The sequence below is a fragment of the Lepisosteus platostomus genome, chromosome 5 (genome assembly GCF_059453375.1).
Source record: "Lepisosteus platostomus isolate fLepPlt1 chromosome 5, fLepPlt1.hap1, whole genome shotgun sequence".
Lineage (NCBI taxonomy): Eukaryota > Metazoa > Chordata > Actinopteri > Semionotiformes > Lepisosteidae > Lepisosteus > Lepisosteus platostomus.
Genome location: NC_142615.1, coordinates 33,479,160 through 33,504,051, shown reverse-complemented (window position 1 = coordinate 33,504,051; position 24,892 = coordinate 33,479,160). Strand labels below are relative to the sequence as shown.

General features: G+C 48.2%; 2 non-coding genes across 2 annotated transcripts; both read right to left on the bottom strand.

Moving 5' to 3' along the window:
- Positions 1-17,110: 17,110 nt before the first annotated feature.
- trnav-aac (transfer RNA valine (anticodon AAC)) lies at positions 17,111-17,183 on the bottom strand. Its single transcript has one exon. It is a non-coding gene; the product is annotated as a tRNA-Val (tRNA).
- A 109-nt stretch (positions 17,184-17,292) lies between these two features.
- Positions 17,293-17,365, bottom strand: trnaf-gaa (transfer RNA phenylalanine (anticodon GAA)). Its single transcript has one exon. It is a non-coding gene; the product is annotated as a tRNA-Phe (tRNA).
- Between the last annotated feature and the right edge of the window lie 7,527 nt (positions 17,366-24,892).

The window sequence follows — 24,892 nt, the reverse complement described above, 5'->3', positions numbered from 1 at the left end:
TAAACTAACCTAAACAGTGTACTTTGTTGACGAACTGTTTTCTAAAATTCTGCACGTACTGTAGCATAGCAGTTATATCCTTGAAATATTATCTAAAAGCACCAATATATTTTTTTGTAAAGCTCTCTACATTTTTAAGAATCAATTAACTCATTAGATTTCCACTACAATTCCCTCCTTTTTATTCTTGAAAATGATTAAAAGTTAGATTCTTCATATGGACTCCCAGGAGGCTCCCATACTTCGGATTCTTGCGTTCTTACCAGAACATACTGATGCGCAAACATATTCATTACCATATTTCAAAGCATTGGAATAATATATTTTGTACAGCAACACAAAAACAGAAAGACAAGTATCACAGCTACTATAATCGGTGTTAGTAACTTAAAGAAAAACATTCCCCCTGGCCCAAACAGTGATTCTAACCAGGAGAGAAATGGGTGAGGCTGTAGAATGAGGCATTAAAGCACATACATAACAAGATGCATTAAATTTCTTTAACTTTACAGTATGATTTATAAATTTGTACCACAAATTACTCATATCCCCCTCATTATCAGTTTCATTCAGCCAGTTTGTATACAAAGAGGCTTCGCGTTTAGATTCTTCCTCTTTCTGGGTGGTGACAGGCCTCCACATAAAAAGGAAAAAGGCTGTGCACATCAGTCCCAAGCATGTGATCCCCATCTATCCCTGTGGAGAAATCACTCCTGGTCTTTGCTCAGTTCGTTTGTGACCTTTTTACAGTGGGAAGCATGAATTCAGGGCACCTGGCACGGCCCCCTCCACCTGAGCGAACACCACCTCTTTTTCCTGTCTTTCACCAGAATCCAGTCTCCTTATTCACGCATTAGTTCTTACAGCACAGGTAAATCCCTGTGGGCTGGAGCCCAGCATTTTTCTTAGGGTTTTTTTTTACAAGATTGGTCAACAGCTGGGTAATAACTCTTAGAAAAATCTACACACTCTTCCACTGCCTCAGCTGTGCCGTTTTGCAGAACAATTCTAGCTGAAGTTGTAAAATTTCTCTTTGGTCCGTTCCTGCAAAACATCTTATTATGAACAAACAAACCATAATAATAATGTGCATCTATGGGAATCACTCCCAAGGGTAACCCCCCTTAAAACTATATTGTTCTACCCATCAGGTTCTGCCACAAGATAAGAGAACCTTTCTCTACATTTTTTTTACCTTCATGATCCCTTCAGGGCGTACAATTAGCACAGAAGCAGCAGCTTTAGTCCACATGTTTTTCAAGCAGGATATTAACAGTATGATCATAACGAATAATACCAGACACACAAATATGTATTGAACCAGAGACCCTCTCCAGGTTCCTAGCACAGACTGTAGCCATGCACCAATGCCCCAATTATCTGGATTATAATTGTGATATATATTTTTCTTCATCATAGATGTGCTTTGCTAAGTCATTAATTTGCTAATAATTGTCTAGAATACAAGTACTGTTTAGTCTTTGCTCACCTAAACAGCTGTCTATCACCCTAATAGAGAATGGCCTAAAACTGTGATTATAGCGAGGAGCATACAGTTATTTCCATTTTAATATATCTGAGTTACACTCAGACTAAAAGCAGGGCTATTTACCCATGCCAATAAACCTAAATAATTACCTCTATCAAAGGGGATTACTCCCATGAGCATCTTATATAGCAATACAATCCCAACATGAGCTCTGATTATTATTTGTGGCTGACTGATAAAGTATTGATTCCATATCCCCATTTTATCAAAGTAAAACTCATTACACTTAACAGGTACACTGTCGCCCCCCCTCAGGAAGCTCAACAAACACAGAAACAGTGACAATATAATAATTAATGTTCACTCAGTCTCTGGTGCAGTGGTTCGGTGTCGGCGCAATGCGTAGATCCAGCGATCTCGTCCTGTCACTCAGATGGCAGAGTCGGTAGTCAGTTGCACTTGATATGGTCCTTCCCAGCAGGGTTGCAACATCTGGCAGGGTATATCTTCATCACCACACCCACTCGCCAGGTATCAGGTCGTGTCTTCCCTCTACTGGAGGTCACCAAGCGTCCAGCACCTATTCACCAGCCCCATGCACCACTTCAATTAACAACCTACAATACTACAATAGAGAATTAGCAAATTCAACAATCCATTAGCCAAATTCATCCCTCCAGGAAGTTTTGTTGATTGGCTTGTGATGATATCAAACAGGCTCTATTACACAGTAATTACACAGCATTCCATGGCGTTCCTTCAGTCTGATGTCTAGTCGATCTTTTAGAGTTCTGTTCCTTCATTCCACTGTTCCAGCAGACTGAGGGTGATCTCAGTCCATCTCACCCCGAATAATCCAGCCACAGCCTGTCCCTTGATCATAATACAAGCGGTAGGTCAGTGCCCACCGAGGGCTCATCTCCATCATCAAGTGTTTGGTAGACACAGAGGCAGTGACAGCAACCCACTGGGAAAACAGATTATAAGAGCCAAGGTTTCCCTTTACAAATGTAAATTGTAAACATTTGCTACTGCATGAAAGGTTTCTCAGGAGCAGGCCTTTTGAGCTGTAGCACCTGCACCTGAACTGTAGTTGAGTTCCTTTGATAAGCATCACATTGAGATACCACATAAGTGGCTACTGCTTCAAACACAGTCCCCACCCAGGTGTCCGACAGAGTGCATTTGTCGAGCTACAAAGGGCATTAGGCTGTGAGGGCCTGCAGACTGTCCAGTGTGCTGGCAGCACCACACTCTTTTCTAACCATGTCCTTTTCTCTGCTTTAGAGGCCTCAGCCTGAATATCCTGCAGCTGTCCCCTTTTCCCCAACAGAGGTCTCACAGGGGTCTCAGACTCCTGTTCTACAAGTACTGCTCACCTGACAGCTACATCTGCAAAGTTGTTCCCTCGAGTTACTGGAAACATTTCTTTATTATGTGATTTACACTTTACCACAGCTACTTCAGTCAGCAGCTGCAAAGCTTCTAACAGTTCAGAGACAAACCCAGCATTCTTAACTGGAGTCCCTGCCATGTTGGGGAAATCCCTATTCCTTCACTGCCATCCAAAATTGTGGCATACACCAAATGTATATATACAGTCTATATAAATTGCTACAATTTTCCATTTAGCATATTTACAAGTTTCAATTAAATCTTTTCATTCAGTCTGCTAGTTCTACACCAGATTATTCACAGTTTATACAGCCAGGCAGGTAGCCTGCACAACACATAAACACGGCCCCTTGGCCACCGCATCAAGGGGTCCTGAATAATAATAACCCACCAGACGATGCCTATCTCCATGCCTCCTGCACCAGCACAACAGCTCACGACCCATTTCTTTCACTTACATACAGATTACATACAGATGATCCGTCTGAGGGAATCCTGTCCAGGGCCAGTGCCTGCAAGAAAGCTTGTTTCAAAACATCAAAAACGGTTTCTGCTGCAGGGGTCAAGGCAATTTTGTCTTTAGACTGCACTACCCCCCTTAAACCAATACGTCACTAGACAAGCTCGTTCTGAGAAGGCATTCACCCTGGCTTTATCATGTAGTTGGTTTATACTCCTTTTTTTTTCCTCTCAAGATCCAATACTTGGAGTAGTCTGGCCTTATGGATTCCCTCATTAGGTAAACAATCACAATATCACATAACTCTTTCGAGGTAGTTCACATAAATGCTATTTCATACAGAAAATGCTGCAGTCTGGGCCTAAAATAGGTCTGGGGTGTCCCCAACCCACATCAGTAGTTGAAACTGTACATCTTTACCCAAGCAGACTGTGACAGCTTATTTGCTTTAAACACAACCCTTACACCCCTTCTCCTGTAGCCTCCTGTTACCCGTTAGAAAACGTTATATCATATCTTTATGCTGTTTTAGTCTAAAAACAGGACAGCTGTGCTCCTGTGCCCCACAGTTACTGCACACTGTAAGATTATTTCACTTTTATTTAAATCCTGAGATAAATTTAGGAAGGCTACAGAGGGGTTTACTAGATTAAAACTGTTAGTTCACACACGGCTCTCGTTTCAGCTTCTGATATGTTCTTTAATTGTGAAATCAAGCCTCTTTCTTACAATTTCTCCAAAAAACACCTTTTTTTTTAGTAACTGCACACCAGCTTATTAGTAGTTTTGTCTTTGAGGTTTTATATCTCGGTATAACATTAAAGTCGCACAATAATTTCGACAAACTGGCGGCTCCCTTTTCTCCTCCTTGGGAGTCTTTTTACCTCCCATTTGCAGAGCTCGCACTTCTGCATGCATGCTTCGCGAGTTATTAAATCACATCTGTCTCTGTTCGTAATATCAGGAAAGCATAGTTGCACATTCTTGGCAACATCAGGTTTTAACCCACTCAAGTAAATTTGTTTTATTACTGTGGAAGTATCTTCATTCACTTCCTTTTCATCGGCTAACCCCGAGTATACTATTCATAAAGCTATAAACCTTTCTGTAAAATCTGAAAACATCCTCACTTCCTTCTGCTGACATGCTGTTACTTTTCTCTAATCAGTTTTCGGTGGGTAATGCTCTTTCAAAAATCTCCACACTAATTCCCACCCTTCTCCCAGATTCTCTCTTAAGGCGTTCTATTTCTTCTTTTGCTTTTTCTTTTTCTACATATACAACTTCGTTTCGTTCAGCCATTGCTCTTAGCTTTTCCATCAGGGATTTTTCCGTCTCATCTATGATATTCTGTTGAATTCTCAAATATTCCTCTAAATATTTTTATCCAAAGGTTCATACACTTTTCTACATTCCTGTTCAGCCTAAATTCCGTCTGACAGTCAATATTTCTTTTAAGTTTCACTTTGGATTAATCAAACTTTTTTTCCTTCACCCCAAACCATTTTCACGTCTCCCACGCGCCCCGCGGAATCCCCCAGTCGAGACAAACTGACAAACTATCACAATACAGGAACACGGACCAGGTTCCAAATCCTGGCTTTAAACACACAGTTGAATCGAGTTACCATTTTTGGCTCTTCTGCGAGTACAGTTCTAGTTACTACCTTCAGCCATACTGCAGTCGTGTACCAGGATGCAACACCTGGATTTTTTCGCACGGGCAGGGCGAGATGCTATTCCTTCAGCAATCCCTCCTTTTCTACCCCACCTTCACAAAACAGGCATCTAAAACACATACACCATTAACTCATTTTTCTGTTGTACTCGCTTCAGCTTCAGGAAAACCCTGAACCCACCACAGCAACATGGAGAGGACAAGGGACTTTTTAGAAAAGAGGAGTCCTTACCTCTTTTTAGAAGCGGCCGCCTAACTTTTCCTCTCCATGTCCTTGTGGTTTAATTTAAATGGATACTTCTTCATCATTTGGGTCACATATCCGCCAATCTGCCTCCTCCTTTTTAGAGGACGTTGTAAACCTTTAGGAACAATATGATCTAGCAACAAGGTTATGTCACTGTAATTAGGCTTAAGACAATCAAGAACAAGGCGCTTGCCTTTCTTCTAAATTCTTTACGATCATCAGGCAATTAAGGAAAAGACTTAACTAATGCAAATAATTCACTAGGAGACCAATGTCAATGTACTGTACATATGCTGGAGTTCCTTCTGGACCTGGAAAAGTGCACATTGGTATTTCACAAACAAGTGGCTCCGGACCGCTTTCTAATTTCGGTGGAGATCTTTTCTTTTTAGTACGCATGGCCATGACTTTAGCTGCAGCTTGCTGTTCTTTAGTTTCAAGACTAGTCTTTTTTTAAGCTTCCCATTTTTTCTGTGATTCCTCTTTCCATTAAATAAGTTTTCCAATTCATTTTCTTTCATTTCTTCTCCTTCTCTTCTAAGTTTCCCCTTCTTCAGGAAACTTCTTTTTCCTAATTCAACTTTCCTCTGTCCATTCTGATTCACTTACAAAGATCCTTCATAGTTATGGGCCCCTAATTATCATATATAAATTATGTGCAAGTTCCCTTACACCTATTACCCTAGCTTTACAGTTCATGAACATATTTTTTTTTTTACTCTAACTCAGGCTATAATTGTTTCTCCGAATTTGTCGTACATGTACTTTTGCTGGACTGCTCGGTCCCATTTTCATCTTTGAATTTTAATTTCCCATTTTTACCGATCGGTGCCTTACTTAGAACCTTATCACATTAACTACTCCGCAGAGCAAAAACCACACGTCTATGTTAAGATAAGTTCTTTATATAAGTCCCAGACTCATCAAACCCGCGTGAGAACACCCCTGTGGCTCGCTTCTCAAACTATTCATTTTTAAGGATCACTTACTGACGTCAGACAGCTGCCAATTCTCCAGACGCGTCTCTGGAAGGATAAACAGTTTATCCTCCGAGGTTCGTCTAATTTGCTAAAATTGTCCGGGTCCGGATGGAGTTTCAGCAGCCGTTCGCGTTCAGGTTTGTGATCCCGGACGAGCCCCCAAACTGTCATGGAAATATAACTATCAAGGAAGCCACAAGAGAGAGTTCTCACCTCAGTAAGGTCTTTATTTCAATATTGCAATATTGGGAGCCCTGCTGCCACTTCGCCAAGTGCAACCAGAGACTCAATTTGTTACAAGCAGTACAGGGTTTTTATAAGACGTTGCGCTGTAAAAAGGTTCAGCACTTGGTCCCTTCTAAAACTTCCCCTTTCTCTAAGAGAAAACAGATTACATCATAGAGCGAGAGAAGAAAAACTAGATTTGTTATTCAAAGCTTATCAGTTACTTTCAGCTAATTCTAATGACCCAGACAGCATATATTATTTTGGTACATTGTCTTCTAAACTAACCTAAACAGTGTACTTTGTTGACGAATTGTTTTCTAAAATTCTGCACGTACTGTAGCATAGCAGTTATATCCTTGAAATATTATCTAAAAGCACCAATATATTTTTTTGTAAAGCTCTCTACATTTTTAAGAATCAATTAACTCATTAGATTTCCACTACAGTGTCCAGTAAGAGTCTGGACAGGTGAGTGTGTACAGTGTGTCCAGTAATAGTCCGGACAGGCGAGTGTGTCCAGTAAGAGTGTGGACAGGTGTGTCCAACAGTAAGAAGCTGTCTTACCCTGTAACCCAGCTCAGGGGTGTTAGGGGGTGCTCTGTCTCCTCCCCAGATCTCACCTTCAGGTCGTGTGAAATGCCGGACCACTAGGAGACGCTGGAAATGAGGACACAAGACAGAGGTCAGGTCCACAGAGCTCACTCAATTACTACAGCAAGCAGAGACCTCTCGGCCATCAGGACTGTGGGGGTCAGAGTGGGGAGCTGTAGGGTATCGGGAGTTTAGGGGTCAGTGTGGGGAGCTGTAGGGTATCGGGAGTTTAGGGGTCAGAGTGGGGAGCTGTAGGGTATCGGGAGTTTAGGGGTCAGTGTGGGGAGCTGTAGGGTATCGGGAGTTTAGGGGTCAGAGTGTGGAGCTGTAGGGTATCGGAAGTTTAGGGGTCAGTGTGGGGAGCTGTAGGGTATCGGGAGTTTAGGGGTCAGTGGGGGGAGCTGTAGGGTATCGGGAGTTTAGGGGTCAGTGGGGGGAGCTGTAGGGTAGATGTGGGGCACCGGGCCCAACACAGGGCGGTCCAGTCTCGCGGAAGGCGACCATGTCAGACTTATGGAAAAGCACCGGGACTTGGGCCGGGACCTCTCCCGCTGCCAGTCCGGGTTCGGCCTGACCGGTGTGACCTGTGAAGACGCCAAACTGCTCATCTCCGAGACAGCTATGACCAAATAGCTCAGCCCAGTGGTGTCGAGACTAGGGGCCTTGGGCAGTCTCTACAGTGTGTCCAGTGAGAGTGTGGACAGGTGAGTGTGTACAGTGTGTCCAGTGAGAGTCTGGACAGGTGAGTCTCTACAGTGTGTCCAGTAAGAGTCTGGGACGTCCAGAGGCAATCTGTGCTCTCAGAAGGCCATAATAGACCCGCGACCCTGTCTCTTGAGCCGAGGCGTGTCCTCAGTCAAGATCACCACTGGAAGTGTCTCTCCTCGTCTGGAGGTGTTACCGTGAGACCTGGTCTGTCAAGCACTTTGCGCTGCTATGTGTGTGAAAGGTGCTCTATCAGTGAAGTTTATTATTATTATTATTATTATTATAATACAGCGAGCGCTGCTGGGGGCGGAGAGGCCAGTTGAAGGAGGGCTGGACGCTGGACACTGGACGCTGGACGGCGGGGTGGACTTACGACGCCTCGCCGGGCCCGGGTCCTGCTGCGACCGTGCACGGCCGTGCGGCATCTCTGTCGGTCCATCGTCCTGCCGAGACAAGCAGAGTCACAGAGGGGAGGGGAGGGGGCGGAGCCACACAGCTAGCCGGCTTGTTCCCCACCCCCGCCCCCCTCTGTGTACAGAAGAGCCTCCTGTCCTGACTGGAGGACCTCACCCAGCTGTGTCCTGAGAGAAGCCAGGGTATCAGCTTTGTTCCACACCCCCGCCACTCTCTATGTAGAGGTGCACCTCCTCTCAATATCTTTTTACAGCACGATCACACCCATAAGAGTTGAGTAACGGTAAAAAAACAACTTATTTCTCCACTGATTTTGTTATTTCTCGCCAGCGGCACTTTTGACTGACTTACCGATTTCACGGGGATACTGAAGAGCGATTCTGAAGCTGAAACTAACGATTGAAGTCGAAGTAACTTTATTGGAAGAAACACGTGTTTAGAAAGGACTATATAGCGCTTTCCTCCTCTTCTCTCTTCACTCCTCTGAGCTCATTGGGCTCCGGCGCCGCCCCCCGCTAGAATCCGCCGCTCTGTGACGACAGGCGGCTCATTGTGAAGCCTCCGTGACGTCGCCCCCGACGCGCTCACGGCTCGGCCGCGAAACAAAAATGGCCGACATTTTTCACGGTTGTTGTTTTTTTTTTGGGTGGACATTTTATTTTTCCAACTCTCAGCGGCCAGCCGGGTGTCCCTGTACGACCCCGGTAGTCGCCACCTCGGACAGGCAGAGGAAACGGGTCCAGGTGTTTCCGGCCCAAGGGTTACAAAAGCTGCACTTGAATTTAAAGACAAAATCACGTCGAGGGCGCATTTAGCACCCCCACGTCCAACACGGGTTTCCGTGGGGTTTGGTTCAGTGAAATTAGCACCCCCCCCCCCCGACCCCAAAATCAAAGAAAGACCAACATCCACCCCCCTCTAGCGCCCAAGGGCGTAAATTTCGGGCCACGCCACGTCCAAAAAACACGGGTTCCCCCCCGTCCTGCGGGGAAAAGAAAAACCATTTTCTTTTCCGAGTGCTGCGTGGGACCTCACGACCCCCCCCCCCCCAAAAAAAAAAACCGGGCTTCGCAGACGAGGAAAACCAGGCACGTCGACCTCTCTACAACACCACCCGGCTGTTTCTGTTTCAAACCGTGGGAAAAAAATAAAATAAAATTTCGCCTCTCATCGACCGCCGCGCAGAAAAACACAACTTTACGCTACAGAAACGGCCTGTGTGAGGGGGGCACGGGAAAAAAATAAAACCTGCGTGTTTTTGGCAGAGTAAGCTCAGCGGGGTGAATCTCCCTGAATCTCGGGGTTGCTTCTTGAACCCCGAAAACGACCTTTTATCTCTCTCTCGTTTTCTTGGTGTCTGGGACGTTCACAAACCCCGCCGCGTCGGTGCGATTCCCAGCGGGACGTGAACATAACCCCCCCCCCCCGTGTGGCCGAGAGGACCACCACCCGCAGGGCTGAGCTTTTACTGCCGTGTCCCGCTTTCACTCTGGCGATGAAGGAGAGAATCAAGGAGGAGAATCAATATTGTGATCCACCAGTCCATCACAGGACACACACACACCCTAGACAGGACACCAGTCCATCACAGTACACACACACACCCTGGACAGGACACCAGTCCATCACAGGACACACACACACCCTGGACAGGACACCAGTCCTTCACAGGATACCAGTCCATCACAGCCAGTGTCTCACGGGTGTCCAGGCTGGGTACCATCTGTCCATCACAGGACACACAGACACACACACTCACACACCCTGGACAGGACACCAGTCCATCACAGGACACACACACATATTATATTTCGCGAGGTATAATACGGGGGGAAAAAAAACATTTATATTTATCAACCTACTAGTAATACTGGGTGGATGTCACATTCCCCAAAGTTCAGTGCCTCTCTCTAATAAAGTAGAAACGCGACATTAAACTCCGTTCGAAACGGGAGAAATCACCAGGACACGATACACCTTGCTCCGGACGATGGGAGAAGACCTGTACCTTCACGAGTCCGGGTTGTGAAAACTTCTTCTGGCAGTTCAAAATGTTTCGAAGGGACTACAGCGCTACCCTGTGTTCCATTTCTATCATGTATTATTATACAGTCATAAGTATCCATACTGATCACAGAGTCCCCCTCTCACTGCCAGGACAGGAGCCCAGTGCAGCACGAATAATAATAATAATTAATAAGTCTGGACTCTCCACTCAGAGCTCTTCCCAGGTCAGGGGGATCCCCTCCAGCCCCCCCAGTGTGCAGCCCCCACCTGGATGATGCTCCAGTCCGCTCAGCACACAGCAGCTCTCATTGGGGAGGAGAGCAGAGGGATGGAGCCAGTTCAGAGAGGGGGGGTGATAAGGAGGCCATGATGGGTCAAGACCAGGGGGGGAATCAGGCCAGGACACTGGGGTAACACCCCTACTCTTCTCCAGAGACACCCCGGGATTGTAAATGAGCACAGAGAGTCAGGACCTCGGTTTGACGTCTCATCCGAAGGACAGCGCCTGTTTACAGTCCAGTGTCCCCGTCACTATACTGGGGCATCAGGACCCACACAGACCGCAGGGTGAGCGCCCCCTGCAGGCCCTACTAACACCTCTCCCAGCAGCAACCTCAGTTTTTCCCAGGAGTCTCCCCTCCAGGTACTGACTAGGCTCCCACCTGCTGGGCTGCAGTGGGGGGGGGGGGGCTGCCAGCTGGGAGCTGCAGGGTGAGATGGCTGCTGGGCAAACGAGGGCTAAAGAGCTTCCTAGGACACCCTGGACTTCGTGGTCGACTTCCTTCTCTTCAGACGGAGGTGGCTTGAAATCTGTCTCGTTTCAAGGAGTATTGGACACGATGCTCCCCCTGCTATATCCCCGCCAACTGGTGGCACGCCGACGACGAGGGCTCTCGGCCTCAATCCGTCAACCACAAACTCTCCGGGATGAAAGAGAAGGACAGACTCTGTTCGTTCGTTTCGGTGGGGGGGAGGGGAGGGAAAAAAACAAAAGCTAAACAGATTTTTTTTAAAAATTTTTTATTGATGCTTAACAAAAGAACAAAAATTACAATACAGATTAATGTCAAGGGTTTATTTAGTGACCCCCCCCCCCCATCTTACGATCATCACAGGACCTTCAAATAATACTTAATAATACAAGGTCATGCAGACGATCTGAGGACTCAGGTGGAGATAATGTGAAAGTTTTCCACAGTCCAGTCTGGGGTCCCTTAGCTTCAGTCCAGACTGGGGTCTGGAGTCCCTCAGCTTAAGTCCAGACTGGGGTCCCTCAGCTTCAGTCCAGACTGGGGTCTGGAGTCCCTCAGCTTCAGTCCAGTCCAGTCTGGGACCCCTCAGCTTCTGTCCAGTACAGAATGGGTCCCCTTAGCTTCAGTCCAGTCTGGGGCCCCTCAGCTTCAGTCCAGTATGGGGCCCCTCAGCTTCAGTCCAGTCCAGTCTGGTGTCCCTCAGCTCCAGTCCAGTCCAGTCTGGGGCCCCTCAGCTCCAGTCCAGTCCAGTCTGGGGCCCCTCAGCTCCAGTCCAGTATGGGGCCCCTCAGCTTCAGTCCAGTCCAGTCTGGTGTCCCTCAGCTCCAGTCCAGTCCAGTCTGGGGCCCCTCAGCTCCAGTCCAGTCCAGTCTGGGGCCCCTCAGCTCCAGTCCAGTCTGGTGTCCCTCAGCTCCAGTGCAGTCCAGACTGGGGTCCCTCAGCTTCGGTCCAGCACAGACTGGGGTCCCTCAGCTTCGGTCCAGTCCAGTCTGGGGCCCCTCAGCTCCGGTCCAGTCCAGTCTGGGGTCCCTCAGCTTCTGTCCAGCACAGTCTGGGGTCCCTCAGCTTCAGTCCAGCACAGAATGGGGTCCCTCAGCTTCGGTCCAGCACAGTCTGGGGTCCCTCAGTTTCGGTCCAGCACAGACTGGGGTCCCTCAGCTTCGGTCCAGCACAGTCTGGGGTCCCTCAGTTTCAGTCCAGACTGGTGTCCCTCAGCTCCAGTCCAGTCTGGTGTCCCTCAGCTCCGGTCCAGTGCAGTCTGGGGTCTCTCAGCTTCGGTCCAGCACAGTCTGGTGTCTCTCAGCTCCGGTCCAGTACAGTCCAGTCCAGTCCAGATCTTAGCAGGCACAGAACCAGGAAAGGAACCTGGAAAGAATATTGTTATTGCAGGTGTGAGGGACACAGACACAGACGTCACCATGACATCAAACAGCAAGAGGAGACTCTTCCTTGAATCACAGACACGACCGGGCGGTGCCCCCCTGTCTGCTCACCTGCACCTCCTCTTCTTCTTCTTGTCATTCCCGGCAGCCTGCTCCTCCTCTCCCTCGCTCTTCCTCTCCTGACCTACAGTCTCCACCGCCTCCATCGGCTCGTCCTGATCATCTGTCTCCACCGACACGCAGCTCAGGGAGTTTAAAAAGACGCACCAGCGCTTCTGAAGCAGAGACAGGAGAGTCACGTTAAGAGTCGGACTGGACACTCCAGGACATGAACACTGCACTGAGAGAGAGAGAGAGGGGTTCATACAGACACACAACTGGACACTCCAGTACATGAACACTGCACTGAGAGAGAGAGGGGTTCATACAGACACACTGACTGGACACTCCAGTACATGAACACTGCACTGAGAGAGAGGGGTTCATACAGATACACTGACTGGACACTCCAGTACATGAACACTGCACTGAGAGAGAGAGGGGTTCATACAGACACACTGACTGGACACTGACTGGACACTGGACAAGAGTAAAGAGAGGATCAGAGCATTACCCACCTTCTTTTTCTTCTGTCTCACAGGAGGGGGTGATTGGACCTCCTCCAGCTGGAGTCCGAGGAGGGAGAGAGGGGGCAGGAGAGGGACAGCACAGGGAGAGGAAGAGGGAGACAGGTGAGTCAAGTGTCCCAAGAGCACAGAGACTCTGCTGAGATCAAACTCGCGGTGAGTGAGCCTGGGTGTAGCCCACTAATACTGACCCACTGGACACCACAGGACAGAGAGGAGGAGGAGTAGAGAGACACACTGCCTGGACACCACAGGACAGAGAGGAGGAGGAGAGAGACACACTGCCTGGACACCACAGGACAGAGAGGAGGAGGAGAGAGACATACTGACTGGACACCACAGGACAGAGAGGAGGAGGAGAGAGACACACTGACTGGACACCACAGGACAGAGAGGAGGAGGAGAGAGACACACTGAGGACAGAGAGGAGGAAGAGAGAGACACTGACAGACAGGGCTGAAAGAGAGAGAGACACTGAGACCCAGGGACAGACAAGACGGCGAAACTCCACCACAGACAGGACAGGAGGCAGGGTGGGACCAGCACTGACCTCCTTCCTCTCTCCTGCCGGAGGAGCTGTCTCCACCTCCTCTTCCTCCTGCAAGTCAAGAGACAGGCTGAGAGAGAGACGGGCTGGTGGGACATCGGCGAACAGAGCTGAAGGCAGAGAGCCGGGGAGACAGGCCCAGCTGGGACAACGCAGGACAGACAGAGTGACAGACAGAAAGGAAGGAGAGAGAGACAAAGATGAAGGCACAGAAAGACAGCGGGCAAAGAGAAAGATTGAGATTGAGGGACAAACAAACCGAGAGAGAGAGAGGAAGGAGAGAGAGAGAGACAGTGATCGAGGGACAGACAGACGGGGCTGAAAGAGAGAGACAGAGAGGCAGGGACAGACAGACAGCAGGGTGAGAGAGAGACAGAGATCGAGGGACAATAATTTGGTTTCGAAATTTATTCTGAAAATATACAATCATTCACTCCTGAAAAATATCGAGTTCAAATTATACATTATGTACAATATTGTAATCAACATATGGCTAATCATCAAAAAAAAAAAAAACTGTACTGGGGGACACAGCTGGCTGTGCTGTTCTGGACAGAACACACTGAGGTCCAGTTTCCACCTCCTGCAGGATCAAACAGCACCTCCACTGGCTCTCCAGTGAACAGAGGGACAGACAGAGAGGCTTCAGGCTGCAGGGTGACAGTGTCTCTGTGAGCTAAAAGACAATCAGGACAGAGGATGATATAAGAACACACTCTGTCAAGAATATAGAGCCCTCTAGTGACCCTACTGTAGACCTGCTTACCACCCACAGTGACGATCACAGTGCTGATACTGCTTCCCTTAAGGTCCCTCACTGTGTAGTTGCCCTGATCAGCTGGAGTGAGGGAGCGGAGTGTCAGAGAGCTGTTCTGCACTGACACTCACTGTTCGTACCTGGGGCCAGGGAGCCCTGCGCTGCTCAGTAAGACTATACGAGACTGGACAGATCCTGCAGGATCAAACAGCACCTCCACTGGACCAGCAGTGTGGAGGGAGAGAGACAGAGAGGCACCAGGCTGCAGGCTATGGACTTCTGAGTGAGCTAAAAAGGGACAGGTAGAAACATGTTGAATATTTAGTTTTACAACAATACCTTGAGTTTGGACTGCGATCAGCTTCATTTTGTATTTCAGCTGTGAAAATGCAATTTCAAAAATGCACGCCCCAGTCATGTTAGGTTCAAGATACAGTTGCATCACAACTCAATACATTTGCAATTCACTTCAAATGTTGTTTTTGTTTGATCCAGTCTGTCCTCACCTAAAGGAGATACTTACTTTTAACACCTTTTATTTCTTCTGGGAGGTTAACTGGCTTCTGAGATAATTGTTCCTGGTGTTTGTGTTGTGTATGCCTTGCAATGGAGGGGTGAGAAATAATGGACTTATTACATTATAATGAATAATAATTGCTTACACTTATATAGTGCTTTTCTGGACACTCCACTCAAAGCGCTTTGCAGGAAATGGGGACTCCCCTCCACCACCACCAATGTGCAGCATCCACCTGGATGATGCGACGGCAGCCATAGTGCATCAGAACGCTCCCCACACACCAGCTATCAGTGGGGAGGAGAGCAGAGTAATGAAGCCAATTCATAAATGGGGGTTATTAGGAGGCCATGATTGGTAAGGGTCAATGGGAAATTTGGCCAGGACACTGGGGTAAAACCCCTACTCTTTTCGAGAAACACCCTGGGATTTTTAATGACCACAGAGAGTCAGGACCTCGGTTTTACGTCTCATCCGAAGGACGGCGCCAGTTTACAGTCCAGTGTCCCCATCACGAGACTGGGGCATTAGGACCCACACAGACCGCAGGGTGAGCACCCCCTGCTGGCCCCATTAACACCTCTTCCAGCAGCCACCTTAGTTCTTATTGTCGAGAAGGAAAGAATATTAGGAACGTGAAAAGGCTGAATGTCTTAAATGCATTTTTTATACTGAAACAGAGAGGCACACACACGTCATTACAAACGCACACCCGCACAGAGACGTCCTCAAGCGCCTTGTTCACAATTATGGGCTCCAACAGGAACAAAAAACGCCAGCCTGACAACTCGAGCATTCAAACCAAGAACCCAAACGTTGGCAGCCTGTGCAGAAAAGCATAAAGAACCACAAGCCTTCTCTTTTGGGAGGAAAAGCACACAGTCCCTCTCTCACACTCCTGATTTCCTTAAATAGCTCGTTCTTCATCTCTGGCTCCTACATACAGTAAAGCAGCGCTCAGTCTGCTTTGAATAAGCCATAAATCCAAGATTTGTTTTATCTGTTCCTCTTGTCTAGGCCTAGAGCTGCTTTTCGTAAAAGAGCTGTTTGCATAAATAGCTAGGGTTACAGCTGAAGACACCAGCTTCATCCCCCAGTGTGTTATACGTCGGGAGCAAGAGAAGAGGGCCAGGCCGTGCCTTTTCATAGATTTTTCTTCTGAAAAGTCGGGTTCTCGGAGGCAGATTTAGCCCCTCATGCAGTGTAGAGAGATAGACACGCCCGCGCGCACAGTTAGAGCTGCACCCTCACACAGAGTCAGACCCGCACAGACACGTCCTCTTGTTTAAACAAATACACAAACCTAACGGCGCTCACAATGATCCAGACACACACACACACACACACACACACGTGACATCAGCAGTCACTCTCGCACACTGGACCCCAGCTCAGTCCTCACCTCCAGCTCCTGCGAACCGCTTCGAACAAACTGCATTAAGAAAATTAGGTTGCGTTCCGGTAGCAGGCCATCCTGGGCACCAGTGTGAGTTACACACTCATTTGTAAAAGCCCTTCCGCATCGTCGGGCATGCTTCACAGTTCTGGACCTGGGGTGTGGGTGCTGTCTGTGTGGTGTGGAGTTTGCATGTTCTCTCCCTTGTCTGTAGGGGTTTCCTCCAGGTGCTCCAGTTTCCACCCACAGTCCAGGGACAGGCTGCCACTTTCACTGGGCAGTGCACCGTCGCCGTGGCAGCATGGTGGGTCGGATCTGATTTCAGTCTTTATTTCCTTTTTTAGAGATCCTGTAACCAGGACCTGTTCACTGCCACGACGGACAGGGAAGCACGTCATCACTGGACATCCTCTTACCTCCTGTGGCAAAGGGCAGCTGATGAAGCTTTGTGCTCGCCAGATCATGGCAATCGCCACTCCACCCTGATCCTGGCTCAGCACAGGGCACCTGGGTTCACTCCCTTCAGACTAAAGAGACTCAGTTCCTCCAGCCTGTCAGTGTGAGACACTCCCTTCAGACTAAATAGACTCAGTTTCTTCAATCTGTCAGTGTGGGACGCCTACACCAGCTTCGAACGCCTGTACACAATACCGCGGACCGCCTGCCAGACCAAATTCTGGGCTTACAGCAAACCACCCATTACATACACCGGTGTCTTCCCCGGGCCAGAGGAATTCAGGAACTCACGTTTACTCCGTCATCTCAGGCGATTCTCGTCCTGGTCTGTCGGCACAGCCCAATTGCAAATGATCGGCTCCGCGTACAGAAGGAACGTGCGTTTGGTACAAGAGTGCACGAAGGCACCGGAAATACATTGGGAACAAATGACCGGTCGCTCAAGACCTCTGTGAAGTACAGGAGCGTGCAAAACAAGGCTGTTTCCGCCCGGTCTCGAACCGGGGACCGTTCGCGTGTTAGGCGAACGTGATAGCCGCTACACTACGGAAACCTGCAGGGACTGCTGCTGGTGTCTCGCTTGCGTTTCGGGCTGAGAAAGGGACACGTCACTTTAGGCAGGGGGCGCTGGAGAGAGGAACAAAGGGCGCGATGAAACAAAATGCCGAAACCCGGGATCGAACCAGGGACCTTTAGATCTTCAGTCTAACGCTCTCCCAACTGAGCTATTTCGGCGGTGTGCAGAGCCCACAGCCACCTGCTCCAGCCTTCCTGTGTTGTGGCATGAGCGCACCAAGAGTAGCGGGAGAGTGTTGCAGGAACGTCACTCAGAAGGAAAGCCACCCAGCTGCGCCCTCTGAGCTCTGTCCAGCGCATCTTCCTCGCATGGACTCCTGCCTGCGACGGGCAGGAAACAATTAGCAAGAACAGAACGACACCCCATGGGTGTCTCATGACCGCACCTTAGGTTGTGACACGTGCAGGTGTGAGGGGTTGCCGGGCTACTTTGGAGCCTTTGGAGCTTTGGAGTGTACTTTGGAGCAGAGCTTGGGCGGAGGGGGGGCAGGAAAGCAGACAAAGAGGTGACACCTCAAGGTCTGCACGATCACAGCTCTCCGCCGCCCCAGGCTTCCACTCGATAAGCTACTGGACACACCCGCCCCTCCTCACACAGACCGTGGAAAAGCCCCCGAGTGGGAGGGCTCTCTCTTCCTCCCAGGAGCTCTTGGACACGACGCACAGACAGGGCGCGGGGAGCTGCCGCCTGCAAACACGGCTCCAGGCAGGACTCCACTCCGCAGGAGCCGCAGAGCAGAGGAGATGAGGGCAGCTTAGCTCCTGTGCAGAGACCTGAGCTGTTGTTGCTGTGGATGCTGTCTTTTCTGCACTCGGGGTAGGAGTGAATGTTGAGTTGCCCTTAGAAATGAAGCAGAGCACTTCAACGGCACGGGTGTGTGTGTGTGTGTGCGCCCTGGTGATTCTGGGAGACAGATCGAACCTGGGCTAAGAGAGAGGGGGCTTAGCCCTCTTCCATTTGCTAGTTCAAAGTTGTACAACCCATTTGTATCTGCTAGGCGGCGCAGTCGTCGTGCACAAAGAACGCTTTGAAAAGCGTCAAAGGTAAGTCATTCCGAGTTGGTCGTTTGTGTTTTCCGTTCAGACGCGAAATGCTGAAATGATCTCTCGGCTCCTCGGTTGTCATTTCTGCTCCGTAAAGGGATCACAGCACGCGTCGGCTTCCAGCATGCTGGGTCGGGACACGATGCCAGGGGTTGTAGAAAGAGTGATGTCTTCCTCGTTAGTATAGTGGCAAGTATCCCCGCCTGTCACGCGGGAGACCGGGGTTCAATTCCCCGACGGGAAGTAGCTTTTCTTTCACCTCCTTAGAGAAATGACTGCCTTTCACTTCTCTGTTTTCTTTCACAGCGTCGTGCACCTTTTCATTGCTCTCGCTTTCAGAGCCTCCGCACGGCACACGACTCGACATCAGGAAGCACATTGAAGTGAAAGCAGAAAGCGCTGCGACATGCACTGTGCAGATCCCGCCACAATAAGAGGTGAGTGGGTCTGTTCGATGCACAAAGAACGCTTTGAGAAGCGTCAAAGGCAAGTCATTCCGAGTTGGTCGTTTGTGTTTTCCGTTCAGACGCGAAATGCTGAAATGATCTCTCGGCTCCTTGGTTGTCATTTCTGCTCCGTAAAGGAATCACAGCACGCGTCGGCTTCCAGCACGGTGGGTCGGGACACGATGCCGGGGGTCGGCGAGAGCGATGTCTTCCTCGTTAGTATAGGACCTGTCACCTGTCCCCACCTGTCACGCGGGAGACTGGGGTACATCAGGACGCGCATTGAAGTGAAAGCAGGATGTGCTGTGACATGCACTGTGCAGATCCCGCCACACTAAGAGGTGAGTGGGTCTGTTCGATCACAGCGCTAGGCGAATCCCCAATCCCCTTTTGTGCCTGGCGACAAAAGATGTCTGTTTCCACCCGGGGACCTTTCGCGTGTGAGGCGAACGTGATAACCACAACACTATGGAAACGGTGGTAAGACGTGCCCAGCGGCCCAGCGCTGAGCTTCGCCAATGCGATTCAGCTGCTTCCAGTGCCTTTATTGGAGTGCGCTGATGGACCGTGCTCTCTCTCCAGAGACCAGCACGCCTGTCATAGACGGAGCAGGAAAGGCGGCGCCACATTCTACAGCCCTCTCCACGCAATCGACGAAATCGGGCTACTGAAGTGGAGAAAATCGCTTCTCCAGAAAGTGCAAATATCATCTTGGAGAGTATAAATCCTATTGCCGAAGGTCAGCCCTGTCTACCAGAGTAACCCTCCCACAGCGATGATCAGCTCGTCTCACACGCGAGAAGTTTCGGTTGGAAACAAGCGCCCCCTCTTCTCGCACGTTTTGCACGTTCGAGTGGTTTTAATGCGGCTCCTTCATACACGGTGCTGATCTTTTGCAAAGCAGGAGGCAAAACCAACACGTTCTCATACCAGGAATCGAACCCGGGCCGCCTGGGTGAAAACCAGGAATCCTAACCCCTAGTTGTCACTCAGAGTGTCGAAGGGTCGATGTATACTGGGGCTCAGTTGAAATGCAACGTCAGGACTTTTCCGAATTATGTCACACGAAGAGAGCACAGCCTTTTCCGCCCTGCCACGTGTGTATCGGTAACTCGCCGTGATCGTATAGTGGTCAGTACTTTGAGTTGTGGCCGCAACAACCCTGGTTCGAATCCGGGTCACGGCAGAATAGGGGCGTCTGCTTTTACTACTTGCACGAATGAAGGCAAAAAAAGCCAATCGATGTGAACAAACGACGCTTTGCAGAGGAGTACTGCCTGACTGGATCGTTGATGAACGACAGAGGCCACTCCGACCTCTTCTCGGTTTTCTTCAATGACTTACTAAGGATCTTCTTCACATTCACCCATGCAGGGGAAGCCAGTTACACCAAAGCAAACGCAGGAAAGTGCATTTCAAGCAGAGACCAGGAGGGACTTGTTTACACCGAGAGTGGTCGGAGAATGGAACAATGCGCCCAGCCCTGTTGCTGGAGCCGATTCTTGATGAGATCTTGGGCTCACTAAGAGGCCCCCGCTGGATGCTAATCTTTCTGTTGTTCTTGCAGGTCCTGCGCTGCTTTTGAGCCGACAGAGCTCGTCCTGGTCCGTCGGCACAGCCCAATTGCAAATGATCGGCTCCGCGTACAGAAGGAACGTGCGTTTGGTACAAGAGTGCACGAAGGCACCGGAAATACATTGGGAACAAATGACCGGTCGCTCAAGACCTCTGTGAAGTACAGGAGCGTGCAAACGAGGCTGTTTCCGTCCGGTCTCAAACCGGGGACCTTTCGCGTGTTAGGCAAACGTGATAGCCGCTACACTACGGAAACCTGCAGAGACCGCTGCTGGTGTCTCGCTTGCGTTTCGGGCTGAGAAAGGGACGCGTCACTTTAGGCAGGGGGCACTGGAGAGAGGAACAAAGGGCGTGATGAAACAAAATGCCGAAACCCGGGATCTTTAGATCTTCAGTCTAACGCTCTCCCAACTGAGCTATTTCGGCGGTGCGCGGAGCCCACACCCACCTGCTCCAGCCTTCCTGTGTTGCGGCATGAGCGCACCAAGAGTAGCGGGAGAGTGTTGCAGGAACGTCACTCAGAAGGAAAGCCACCCAGGTGCGCCCTCTGAGCTCTGTCCAGCGCATCTTCCTAAATGAATGATCTTATGTCTCCGAACTTATGTCCTTTTGATATGTGTAACTTTTTGTAACTGAATGAATTTATATCTTTTGTATTCTGATAACCCTTACGATAAGATCTGTTAGGTTTACATGCATATTCTATATAATAATAAATGTATCCTCGTGTATTAGTACCTGTGTTTGCGTTGTTTGAGTTATATCGCATGGTTGGATTCTAAGACCATTAAAAGAATCAATTTTGTGATTTACTGCCACAAAAATAATTGTCCCAGTAAATGCCCAAACCCCTACAGAACTGGTGCCTCGTGAGAGCACACTACAACAGTGTGTGATCTCCTGTCCCAGCCTGAGGAGCAGACAGCGAGCCTGTCTCTCAATAATACTAATAATACAGTGTGTGATTCCCTGCCCCAGCCAGAGGAACAGACAGTGAGCCTGTCTCTCAATAATAATAATACAGTGTGATCTCCTGTCTCAGCATGAGGAACAGTGAGCTTGTCTCTCAATAATAATAATACAGTATGATCTCCTGTCCCAGCCTGAGGAAGAGACAGTGAGCCTCTTTCTCAATATTAATAATACAGTGTGTGATCTTCTGTCCCAGCGTGAGGAACAGCGAGCCTGTCTCTCAATAATAATACTACAGTGTTTGATCTCCTGTCCCAGCCTGGGGAACAGTGAGCCAGACTCACAATAATAATAATACAGTGTGTGATCCTTTGTCCCAGCCTGAGGAACAGACAGTGAGCCTGTCTCTCAATAAAAATAATACAGTGTGTGATCCCCTGTCCCAGCAAGAGGAACAGACAGTGAGCCCGTCTCTAAATAATAATAATACAGTGTGGTATCTCCTGTCTCAGCCTGAGGAACACTGAGCCTGTCTCTCAATAATAATAATACAGTGTGTGATCTCCTGTCCCAGCCTGGGGAACAGTGAGCCAGACTCTCAGTAATAATAATAATACAGTGTGATCTACTGTCCCAGCATGAGGAACAGTGAGCCTGTCTCTCAATAATAATAATTCAGTATGTGACCAACTGTCCCAGACTGAGGATAAAACAGTGAGTCTGTCTCTCAATAATAATAATGCAGTGTGATTTCCTGTCCCAGCCTGTGGAACATACAGTGAGCCTGTCTCTCTATAATAATAATATAATGTATGACCTCCTGTCCCAGCCAGGGGAACATACAGTGAGCCTGTCTCACTATAATCATAATACAATGTGTGATCTCCTGTCCCAGCCTGAGGAACAGGCAGTGAGCCTGTCTCACTATAATAATACAGTGTGTGATCTCCTGTCCCAGTCTGAGGAACAATGAGCCTGTCAATCAATAATAATACAGTATGTGATGTCCTGTCTCAGCCTGAGGAACAGAGAGTAAGCCTGTCTCTCGATAATAATAATTCAGTGTGGGATCTCCTGTCCCAGTCTGATGAACAGACAGTGAGCCTCTCTCTCAATAATAATAATACAGTGTGTGATCTCCTGTCCCAACCTGAGGAACAAACAGTGAGCCTGTCTCAAAATAATAATAATACAGTGTGGGATCACCTGTCCCAGTCTGGGGAACAGTGTGCCAGACTCTCAATAATATTAATAATAATAATAAAATAATACAGTGTGATCTACTGTCCCAGCCTGGGGAACAGTGAGCCAGACTCTCAATAATAATAATAATAATAATAATAATAATAATAATAATAATAATAATAATAATAATAATAATAATACAGTGTGATCTACTGTCCCAGCCTGAGGAACAGACAGTGAGCCTGTCTCTCAATAATAATAATACAGTGTGTGATCTCCTGTCCCAGCCTGAGGAACAGACAGTGAGACTGTCTCTCAATAATAATACTGTGTGAGCTCCGGACCCAGCCTGGGGAACATACAGTGAGCCTGTCTCTCTATAATAATAATTCAGTGTGGGATCTCCTGTCCACCTCTGAGGAACAGACAGTGAGACTGTCTCTCAATAATAATACTGTGTGAGCTCCGGACCCAGCCTGGGGAACATACAGTGAGCCTGTCTCTCTATAATAATAATTCAGTGTGGGATCTCCTGTCCACCTCTGAGGAACAGACAGTGAGCCTGTCTCTAAATAATAATAATACAGTGTGTGATCTCCTGTCCCAGCCCGAAGAACAGTGTTCCTGTCAATCAATAATAATGCAGTATGTGATGTCCTGTCTCAGCTTGAGGAACAGAGAGTAAGCCTGTCTCTCAATAATACTAATTCAGTGTGGGATCTCCTGTCCCAGCCTGAGGAACAAACAGTGAGCCTGTCTCGAAATAATAATAATACAGTGTGGGATCTCCTGTCTCAGCCTGGGGAACAGTGAGCCAGACTCTCAATAATAATAATAATACAGTGTGATCTACTGTCCCAGCCTGAGGAACAGACAGTGAGTTTGTCTCTCAATAATAATAATACAGTGTTATCTCCTCTCCCAGCCTGGGGAACATACAGTGAGCCTGTCTCTCTATAATAATAATTCAGTGTGGGATCTCCTGTCCAACTCTGAGGAACAGACAGTGAGCCTGTCTCTAAATAATAATAATACAGTGTGTGATCCTCTGTCCCAGCCTGAGGAACAGACAGTGAGCCTGTCTCTCAATAATAATAATACAGTGTGTGATCTCCTGTCCGAGCCTGAGGAACAGTGAGCCAGACTCTCAATAATATTAATAATAATAATACAGTGTGATCTACTGCCCCAGCCTGAGGTACAGACAGTGAGCCTGTCTCTCAATAATAATATAGTGTGTGACCACCTGTCCCAGACTGAGAAAAAGACAGTGAGTCTGTCTCTCAACAATTATAATACAGTGTGTGACCTCCTGTCCCAGACTGAGGAAAAGACTGAGTCTATCTCTAAATAATAATAATACAGTGTGGGATCTCCTGTCCCAACCTCGGGAACAGTGAGCCAGACTTTCAGTAATAATAATAATACAGTGTGATCTGCTGTCCCAGCCTGAGGAACAGACAGTGAGTTTGTCTCTCAATAATAATACAGTGTGTGATCTCTTGTCCCAGCCTGGGGAACAGACAGTGAGCCTGTCTCTCAATAATAATAATACAGTGTGGTATCTCCTGTCTCAGCCTGAGGAACACTGAGCCTGTCTCTCAATAATAATAATACAGTGTGTGATCTCCTGTCCCAGCCTGGGGAACAGTGAGCCAGACTCTCAGTAATAATAATAATACAGTGTGATCTACTGTCCCAGCATGAGGAACAGTGAGCCTGTCTCTCAATAATAATAATTCAGTATGTGACCAACTGTCCCAGACTGAGGATAAAACAGTGAGTCTGTCTCTCAATAATAATAATGCAGTGTGATTTCCTGTCCCAGCCTGTGGAACATACAGTGAGCCTGTCTCTCTATAATAATAATATAATGTATGACCTCCTGTCCCAGCCAGGGGAACATACAGTGAGCCTGTCTCACTATAATCATAATACAATGTGTGATCTCCTGTCCCAGCCTGAGGAACAGACAGTGAGCCTGTCTCACTATAATAATACAGTGTGTGATCTCCTGTCCCAGTCTGAGGAACAATGAGCCTGTCAATCAATAATAATACAGTATGTGATGTCCTGTCTCAGCCTGAGGAACAGAGAGTAAGCCTGTCTCTCAATAATAATAATTCAGTGTGGGATCTCCTGTCCCAGTCTGATGAACAGACAGTGAGCCTCTCTCTCAATAATAATAATACAGTGTGTGATCTCCTGTCCCAACCTGAGGAACAAACAGTGAGCCTGTCTCAAAATAATAATAATACAGTGTGGGATCACCTGTCCCAGTCTGGGGAACAGTGTGCCAGACTCTCAATAATATTAATAATAATAATAAAATAATACAGTGTGATCTACTGTCCCAGCCTGAGGAACAGACAGTGAGCCTGTCTCAATAATAATACAGTGTGTGACCACCTGTCCCAGACTGATGAAAAGACAGTGAGTCCGTTTCTAAATAATAATAATAGAGTGTGGGATCTCCTGTCCCAGCCTGGGGAACAGTGAGCCAGACTCTCAATAATAATAATAA